Source organism: Choloepus didactylus, chromosome 22, assembly GCF_015220235.1.
Source record: "Choloepus didactylus isolate mChoDid1 chromosome 22, mChoDid1.pri, whole genome shotgun sequence".
Lineage (NCBI taxonomy): Eukaryota > Metazoa > Chordata > Mammalia > Pilosa > Megalonychidae > Choloepus > Choloepus didactylus.
Genome location: NC_051328.1, coordinates 41,083,581 through 41,093,458, shown reverse-complemented (window position 1 = coordinate 41,093,458; position 9,878 = coordinate 41,083,581).

Here is a 9,878-nt window from a genome sequence, read left to right as displayed (position 1 = left end):
AAGAGTGGACTTGCTGGTCAAGGGGAATGCGCATCGTCAAGTCTGATGGTCATTGCCCGATGGCTTTCCCAAGGGGTTGTGCGAATCACACTGCCACCAGCAATCTGTGCGGGGCCTGGTCCTTCCCCTGCTCCGGCACAGCAGGCCGCTGACGTGCGGGCACACGGCACAGGGCCACCGGCTGTGAGCACAGCACCTCCTGCGCTTGTGTGCTCTGCGGCGTGTGTGGTCCCACGTAGCAGCCCCGAGAGATAGCGGCAGACAGTCTCGTTGTGGTTTGCAATTTTGTTTCCTGCAATATTGGTGGGGTGGGCATCTTTCTACATTTAATTTCACCTCTGCCACCTCTCCTTTGACGAGGCCACTCCCTTCCCAATGACAGCCTTCACGGTGGACACACGGCCTCACCCCCTCCCTCTCTCTCACTGAAGGTAGACTGGAAAGGAGCATCTTCAGAAGACAGTATGCTGAAAATACCCTGAAGGAACAAAAATTAACAAAGAGAGGGGAAAGGGAGAACATGAAGAAGAAAGAAGAAACTGCAGTTGGATTGTGAAAATCAGAAAGGATACTTGGACCAAATCTTCTACTTGAATTTCATTACGGTCAACCCTGGTGCAGCATTTTCCAAAAAACCGAGAAAGGAAAAACACAGGAGCTGGGGAAGGGAAGTATACAGGAAGCCTGGCCTGAGCACACGTGTGTGTGTGTGTGTGAGCACAAACACGTACATGCAGGCTACATGGGCATTTTAGACTTGGACTCATAAAATCCAGAAAAAAAAGATTATGTGAAGGGAAAAAGAAAGAGAACGCTCTAAATTACATTCAGGAAGAGGATGTATGGGGGGATATTGCAGGGGGATTGTATAATAATTCCAAGGGTCTTGGCAGGTGTGTCCTCAACATCTAGAACATTCCACGCAAGGTGCATCTGTGCTCTCGTGGAGGAAACGGGGTGCTCCCCACCCACCCCCTCCAGTGCCCTCTGAGCACCGCGCTGGTGTTTAGGAGGAGAGCGCTGCTCGGCCGTGGTCTGGTCTGAGCTAATGCACTCGTAGGAAGCTGCGGGCCGTTCTCTGCGCCCTCTTGTCAGCCGGTCCCCTTGGAAGCCACGTGGCCCATGGGGCATTTGGACAACTCCCTTAGCCCACATCATCTGGGGGCGACGCTCCTCGGGTCTGGGGCAGGGAAAGCCACCTGGTTTTTGTTTTGTTTGTAACTGTGATGTCCTGAGACTAAAGTTAAATGGAGGAAGGGCCCAGCGTCTTGTGTGGTCTTCCTCGGGTCGTTTGGAGGGAGGGGTGGAGGAGGAGAGCAGGTCACCGACATGTCCAATAGGGCAACGACAGCAGGGACGATGGCTGTCTCTCTCGGGAAGGGGAAATCGCAGAAGCCTGCCCAGCGGTGAACATAAACAAGCACGAGCGCGGGCTGAGGGGCCCTGGCCTGTGCTGAACTTGGAAAGCATCAAAGCGGAGCCAGTTATCGGGAGCTCCGGCTCCTGACCCCGCCGCGTCCTGCCCAGCGCTCTCATCGGCCGTTGGGGCAGGCCCGGGAGGACGAGAGAGCCAGACCCAGAACCAGAAGCGAAAAGGCAGGTTCAGGTGGCGGGAGGTGGACGGGGTGCAAGACGGAATTGAATGGGAGAAACGGAGACTTCCATGTTTAGATTCCAAAAAATTCCAACAAGAGAGCACAGAGAGCAGAGAGGGTGTGTGGCCCCTTACATGGCAGCGGCTTAGCAGGTGGGATAATTTAGGGATTTGGGGAGGGAAGATGATTGTGGATTATCCAGGTGTGTCCTGAAAGTTGGAGATGTGTCCTAGCTGTGTTCCGAGAGACACGGTGTTGCTGACCACGAAGGTGGAGGAAGAGGCCATGGGCCAAGGAACGCGGGCAGCCTCGAGAAGGTGAAAACCACGAGGAAACGGTTTCTCTCCTGGAGCATCCAGAAGGAACCTGCCCTGCCCTCTCTGCTTTAGCCCAGTGAAACCACGTCAGACTTCTGAGCTCCAGAGGGTGGAACAGCCCCAGAGGCCCCACACAGCCTGCCGAGGACACCCAGCCCACAAGCGGCAGGGTGAAATCTGAACTCAGGACCGCTCGCCTGCCAAGTCTGTTTGCCTTCCCCAAATCGCACGGTTCTTTCTGACTTGGTGGCAGCAGGAGGGGCCCACTGAGCAAAACTCCCCAAAGTGCTTTTCCAAGTGTGGTTTCCCTTCATTTCCAAGCTCACATGGAGAGGAGAGCCAGTCCATCTGCTCCTGGTTCGTTTGCACACAATTCATCAAAATGTTCTTCACTTAGAGCTATTTGAAGTCCAAACGCCTAATGAGCTATTTTTCCTTTGAACCGGGAAGCGGTTGGTGCCAGCGCTGGATGGAATTGAAACTTGGAAAAGTCCAAATTCTGCTCCCAAATTAGAAGCAAGGAAGTACGGATGAGATCTCCACATGGCCAAGAGTTCTGGCCTGTCCCTGGGGCCAGGCTGTCTGTCCCCAGCGGGGGTCAGGGCCCCGGGCCAGCCCCAAAGGCAGCAGAGACTTGGGACGATCTCAGCCAGCCCTTCATGTCACAGCCACTCGGGTTAAAGAGGTCCACTAGGACTGCTAGTAAGAATGCCCAGAGCAGGTAACACCATGATCAGCACTTCTCTGAGCACTTTACACGAGGCTCCTCATTTGTTCCCTGAGTGCACTGGGCAGGAGCTTCTGTCACTGTCCCCCATTACAGAGGAGGAAAACGAGGTGCAGAGATGAGGAGACTTGCCCAAGATTACAGAGCTGGTGCATGGGGGAGCTTGGGTTTGAACATAGGACCCAGCTCCCACGGTGTGGACTCTCGACCCTGTACCCCAATGAGCTACCCCGAAGGTGAGAAGTCTGGGTGTGGGGGGGACACATCAGGCCAGTGGGGTTTTACCAGGAGCTTGCAGGACCATGAGCTTCCAGCTTTCCTCATCCCCCACACGGGCACCCTCCTTCCGTCTGATGACCTGCTCTGGGGACTCTGACCCCACAGTCCCAAGCCGGAAGGGGGGTTCCCGCTGAGTCCCAGCTCTGGGGACGGCTGCCAGAGCCACTCGTGCCACTGAGCGCTGGTGGCAAGCGCCTTCCACCAGGCTGCCTTTGGGGACTCACCTGGGGCTCTCGCTAGTGAGCGGCCTCCAGCCAGGTCTGGGTGGGGCCCGAGGTGCGGTGCTTCCAGCAGGCTCCCGGGGTCCACGTCCTGCGGGTCCCAGACCCCGCTTTCAGTGGTGAAGGGGCTGAGCAGAGTTTTCACCAGGGATAATACAAAACCCAAACCCCTCAACCCAAACAAACAAAACCGCACCACCTACGGTGCCCTGGCCCCACCCAGAACCCCAACATCAGAATCTCTGGGTGGGCACAGGATCGGCTGTTTGAAAGCCCCCAGGTGATTCTGACCTGCAGAATGGGAAGGGATTCTGGGGGGGAGTGTAGAGGAGAACCCCCACCTGGGGTCCTTGACCCCAACTCTTCCCCTCTTCTCTTCTCCCCATGGGAGCCGATCTGAGCTGGTGAGTCCAGGAAACACCTGGACACTCCTTTTCCCCAGCTCTGTGTCTCGGGGTCCCCACTGCCGAAAAAAGGACAGCAGAGGCGGGGACCTCACGGGGCAGTCAGGAGAGCTGAGGGAGGGAATTCCGGAGGAAAGCTCCTAGTGGGCCGGGCTCTCGGTGCACACGGTCCTCGTCCACTCAAGCCCGGGCCTGCTGCTGGGCGCCCCTGCTCACCCCACGCCCGCACACGGCAGGTACAAGGGAACGGAGACTGGAGGCAAGAAGGAAGGAAGACACGGGAGGCTCGATGGCCGGCAGAAGTGTGAGGCACAGCTGTCCCTGCGGTCCTTCCCTGATGCCCTTTTTGGGTTCTTTGCCAACAGTAAGTTCCAGCTTGAGCCTTCGCCTCAACTCAGCAGCCCCTGCCCCTTTCCCCGGGTGCGCACACACTCCTGCAGCCCCCCACACACGTGTGTTTATTTTCCTTGCCGTTCACACTTTTCCTTTTATGGGCCCTCCTGCCCTGATCCCGAAGGTTTGTGGGGTTTTGTTCAGAGCCCGAAGCAAAGCCCTGAAGACACGCACCTGGTTTTCCGCGGTAGGTCGGTGGGTAGAGTGGAGCGACGTGTGCTGGTTGGGGGCATTTTCTGAGTGTCCACCACACTGGGGTCCACAGGCAGGCGCCGAGTGATGGAGACCACCCCTAGGAGAGCGGGCAACGAGGCCTGGGGTTGGGGGGGTGGCACGCAAGCTACGTGGTGTAGAGCAGGAGCTCGTGGTCTACATGGCCTAGAGGGAGGGGCACGTGGTCTCCGCGGTGCAGGGGAAGGCGAGGATGGTCTATGTGTCACAGAGGGAGGGGCACGTGGTCTCCGTGGCGTGGCAGAGGAACGCGTGTATTGGCAGGAGCCCGTGGCCAGTGTGGAACCCAGGAAGTCTCGGGCCAGACATGCAGGCTCAGAACCAGCACCGTCGTGCACCCTTCTCCCTGGCTGCATTTCCTCGTCGGGCACGTGGACTAACGAGAGAGCCTAACTGCTTGGGGCTGTTGTGAGGCTGAAATGAATTCACAACGTGGTCAGTTAGATGCTTGAAACGGTGCCTGGTAAGTTTTTGCTCCTAATATTATTATTATTTCCCATACACTTCATCTAAGAAGCTGTGTGTCCTGGCTGGTTTCTTCACCTCCCTGAGCTTCGGCTTTTTCATCTTTCAACCAAGTTAGACATGTGTTGTGTCCTGAACAGGACTTGCCATTTAGTAGATGCTCAGGAAGTACTTTCTCCTGCTTCCCTGAAGTTGCTCAGACTATAACAGGGAGGGGAAGTTCAGAGACCTCACAAGTCAAGGCCAGTCTACGCTGACAGGGATTTCAGATGCCGAACGTTGCAGAACCTCAGAGAAAACAGTCCTCTCCTCCCCCCCCAACCACGACCAGAGGTTCCTAAAACTCCTTTCCATTTCCTTGCCCCGAAACTGAGGTTAAATATTACATTTCCATACGTGACTTTCATTTTTGAAAAGCTTTAATTCCTCAACTAATACATGTTTCTTGTGGGGACAACTAGAAAAATGCAGCTTGTTTATCTTTTGGCTTAAAAGAAGGAAACCGGAAATTACCCACTGTCCCACCAGCCGGAGTGCCCACCGCCAGTGCGCTGGTATGTCGGCCTGATTTTCTTGTCTAAAACACAGAAACGGGATGTTCCTGCTTCATAACCCGCATTTTAGTGAAGCGCCCTCCAGTCTGCCCTCCTCGCTCCCCGGGCCCCAGCCCACCCTTGCCCAGGTCCCCAGGGACCTCAGTCGGCCAAATTCAGTGCCCCCCATCCCTCCACCCCACCCCACCCCACCTAAGCCAAATCCCCCGTCCCGACTTCTCAGCCACCAGCAGTCCACACCTCGGTCCTTGAAACATGCCCCTCCCTGGGGGGTGGGGGCATCAGCTCCCAGGGCTCCTGGTCGTCTGCCCAGCCCCTCCCTATGGCGTCCTCACCCCTCAACCTTGAGCCTCAACTGTAGGACGTTTAGGTTGTTTGCATCAATTGGCTCTTTTAAACAATGCTGCAGTAAACACCCTCATGCTAAAAGTTGTCAGGCGTGGTATTTATACACCAATAGATTTTTCAATTATCTCCTCCCCCAAATGTGTAAAATGTTTAAAATACATAAATTGCAAGGAACAATTAAAGAACCTAATTGACTCCTCCCTTGCATCCTCCTTTACCTCACAAAGTCATTGCCTGGGGCTTGCTTAGGAGCCAAATTCCAGGAAACCCCGCCCAGGACAGCACAGCGAGCCCCAAGGGAGCAAAGCAAGTGGGTGGCAGAGGCAGAACGGCCGGGGAAGGGGGGGGGTTCCCTGGACCTGAAATGGAATAATTAGACCCACACAGTCTAACACGGGGGAGCCGCTGGGCCCCTGAAATGGCCAGGCTGAGATGGGCTGAGCTGAAATATCTGCTGGGTTTTGAAGAACTATTTCAGAAATGGAATTTAAATATTTCAGTAGTTTTGATGCTGACTACATGGTGAGATGATAATATTTTGGATAAATTGAATTAAAGTAAATTGATTTTACCTGCTTCTTTTTCCTTCTTTTTTAAATGTGGTTGTTAAAAAATTTAAAATTACATATGTGACTGGTATTATACATCTATTGAACAACAGTGGTCTAAGTGTCTCCAAATATTTTTACGTCTGCATAATAACGTATGGTTTTCAAAGAGAGTTTGCCCTCCCTGCTTCATTTGATCTCACAGCAAACTTGGGAGGTAAAAATTACTCCTCCCCGTTTTACTGAGAAAAATGGACACTGGGAGAGGTTAGAGATTTGCCCAAGATCCCAGCTGGTGGAAGGAAGGGGCCTAGAGAGGGCGCTGGCTGCAGACGGGGCTGCCTGGTTCCCTGGTCCAGGGCTCCCCACTTCCAGACCTAGGCCAAACCCGGGAGTGCGCCCCAGCCTGGGGGCCCTGCAGAGCCCGAGTTCCAGGGAGCAACGGGCTCTGCTCCCACAAGCCTGAGGGGGCAGCAGCACAACAGGGGGAGAGAAGGTAGCCGCTGCTCCCACCCCAGCCCCTGCCCCACGTCCCCTGCCCCGCAGCCCCCCCACCCCTCCTCATGGAGAGCAGGCCCTGGAAAGGAGGGAGGCTGCCACAGCCCCACCGAGGCTTACTGCATTCGGGTGACTTTTAACAAGAAAGAGTCTCACAGTAGGTGCTCATCTGTCCCCCGAGTTCTTAGAACCCAGAGCCCGAGGGGCCCTGATGCCCATTCTCGGTAAATCCCTGCGCTAGTGTAGCCCCTGAAGCAGCAAGTACAGAACCTGCCTGACCCTGCTCGTGCCCTTCTGTGCTGCCTTCTGCTCCGGGGCTGGGGGCTGCCCTCGATGCACCCCGCTTTCCACCAGAAGCCCTATCAGAATCAGCCGGGCTCAAAGCCCCACTTCTGGCATTTCTTAAGCATTAGAAGCAAATGTTCTTTTCAACCTTAGATGTGGTTCCAGTTGGACATTTTAAATTATTTATCACAACAGAGTGGGGGGAAAAGAGCATGTGCTTAGGAGTCCCCCCAAATCGGGATGGCTCTGCAGCTCCCCCGTGCACTGACCGGCGCTGGCCCAGCACTCTGTCTTTGTCAAGAGCCCACTACCCGCCTGGCACGGGGCCCAGACCGCCCTCTAAACTGAAGTTTAGAGCCCAGGTTTGGGGTGGGGGGTCCACAGCGCATTCTTGGCCACGTGCAGGATCAGACCCGGTGGCCGCGGAGGAGGGGGCTCTGTGTCCACTGCGCCGGCGACAGGCACTGGCCAAGAGGGCAGCTTCGTGGTGCACAGTGGTGCCTGCAGCAAGTCTGGGGGCGTTGCATTGCGGCCTCTGGGAGGGCTCCCCCAACCGACCCTCAGGGCTGTCCCTGGCAGGGACCCTGGTCTCTCCGTCCCCAGGCCCCAGGCGTCGGCCGAGGGACACTGCTTCACTCCGAAGCAGAGCGCAGCCCACTGGCCCAGCAGCCCCTCCTCGTCACCTTTACAAATGCCTGGCCGGGAAGCCCAGGGAGCCCCGACCCCGAAGCTCTCCCTCCCCGGAGACCGTTTGTCTAAAGGGGCAGCTGCAGGGAGCAGAGTCTGCAAGCCGCTCCCCCTACTTGTTGGTCTCATCACAGAGCATGTCTAGGCCCCTTCGCCAGCCTCCCGCCTCCATTTAGGCCTCTCTGGCAAATTCCCAGGAGGCAGAAAAGACTGATAACTGCCCCGAGTGGGCGGCCCCAGGCCTGGACTCTCCAAAGGGAGCTAATGAGATGCTTTTACAGAAAGAAACTCAGAGTCATCGTTTTGCAAACACATGGGAGTTGCCCCACCAGCACCACCTTGCTAATGGATTTCGAGATTCCTGCGGGGATGGGGCTCCCGAGGAATCCCTCCTGGACGCTGAGCCTCGCCTGTTAGCTTTTAATGTAAAACCTGGCATGTGCCGCGATCCCACGGGCTTGTGCTCTCCCTACATGTTCTGTTATGGACGTTTTACTTTACGCCAGGCAGGGGTTTAAAAGCAAACACACATTTGTTTCTATTGTGAACTAACGCTTGCTCTACACATGCACACAGTTACGTGTGTGCTTTAAACAGTTTGAAATATACGATGATAATTTTACCTCTTGTTTTTCTCATTTACTATTTGCTCGTGACATGTTTCCATTTCTTGAAATATTATTTGAGAAAATGTATAGTTTGAAAATGAATCCCTGTTGTGGAAAATGAGCATGGCTGGGTCCAGACAGGGAGGGGGATCAGGCAGGTCATGTGCAGAAAAGCAGGAAGTTTAATATTTACGGAGCTGCTCATCACATAGGTCTAAACATGATTATTTAACCCACCCCCTATTGTTGGGCACTTAGTTTGTTTCTGAATATTCAGTTCCACAAAGAACGATGCTGTGCTGGTTTGAATCTATTGTTTCCCACAAAAGACATGTTCTTTTAATTCCATCCTATGGGTGAGGACTTATTATGGGTGGCATCTATTGATTAGGTTGTTTTCATGGAGATGTAACTCACCCAACTGTGGGTGAGAACATTTGATTAGATCATTTCCATGGAAGTGTGGACCCCACCCGTTCTGGGTGGATCTTGATTAGTTCACTGGAGTTCTTAAGAGAGCTCAGGGGCCGACACAGACCCAGATGCTCGGAGATGCAGACAGAAGGATGTTTGGAGATGCTAAACTAAGAGAAGAAGCCCAGAGTTTGTCCCGGAGAAACTGAGAAAGGACCCTCAATGCTTAGAGAGAAATGCCCCAAGAGAATAAGCAAGGACACACAGGAGCTGAGAGAGAGAAGCTAAGAGAGACAAAAGCCCAGAGACATTTTGGAGAAAGCCATTTTGAAACCAGAACCTGGGAGCAAAGGAGCAGCAGACGCCAGCCACGTGCCTTCCCAGCTGATAGAGGTGTTCCAGATGTCATCAGCTTCTCTTCAATGAAGGTATCCTCTTGTTGATGCCTTAGTTTGGACATTTCTATGGCCTTAGAACTGTAAATTTGTAACCTAATAAACCCTCTTTACAGAAGCCAATTCATTTCTGGTATTTTGCCTTTCTGGCAGCTTTAGCAAGCTGGAACAGATGCAATTTAAATCCTTACACATAAATACATGTGAACCTGCTGAGGTTATTTCCATCAGATAATTTCCCCAAAGAGATGTCCAGAGCAAAGGGCACGGACCCCACTAAGTTCCAGTGTGTGTTGGTAAATTGTCCCAGGAGTGGGTTAAGAGGATGCCCGTCCCACTGTGCTCTCACCATCACTGAGTGTTATAACTTTTAACATGTTTTTGTTGTTGTTGATGATTGCCAATTTAAGGCACAGGGATTTCAAGCCTCAAGTGTGGTTTTGAAATATCCAACTTCACTTTTTGACACATGTATCTGGAGCACTCCCTCTTTGGTTCAGGGCCTGGATGCTGGACTGGGTCTAAGAGGCCGTGGTATTTGCCAGAATGTCTCAGGACCTCAGCTGTAAAATGGGATGTTGTACTGTCAAGGTTTTTGCCACATCTGTTTGCCATCCTGCCCTTACCTACTTATTATTTTTTTTAAAATCAATTTGCATTGAATTTTTTAAATTAAATATTTTTAAAGAAAACTTTCTGTTGCTTCTATAAATGGAAAAGGCTCGTTCATCTGTTCCTCGAAAAGATAAGCTTCAATGGCCCGTTCTGTGCAGAGTCTCCATTCCCAGCTGCCTCTTGTTCTGAATCCTCTCAGGGCCTCTGGGCTGAAGGCGACCTGGTTTTCCCTGGGCCCCAGAACAGCAGGGGCGTCAAGCCGTTTATTATTTCAAGTTGGCAGAATTCACAAAA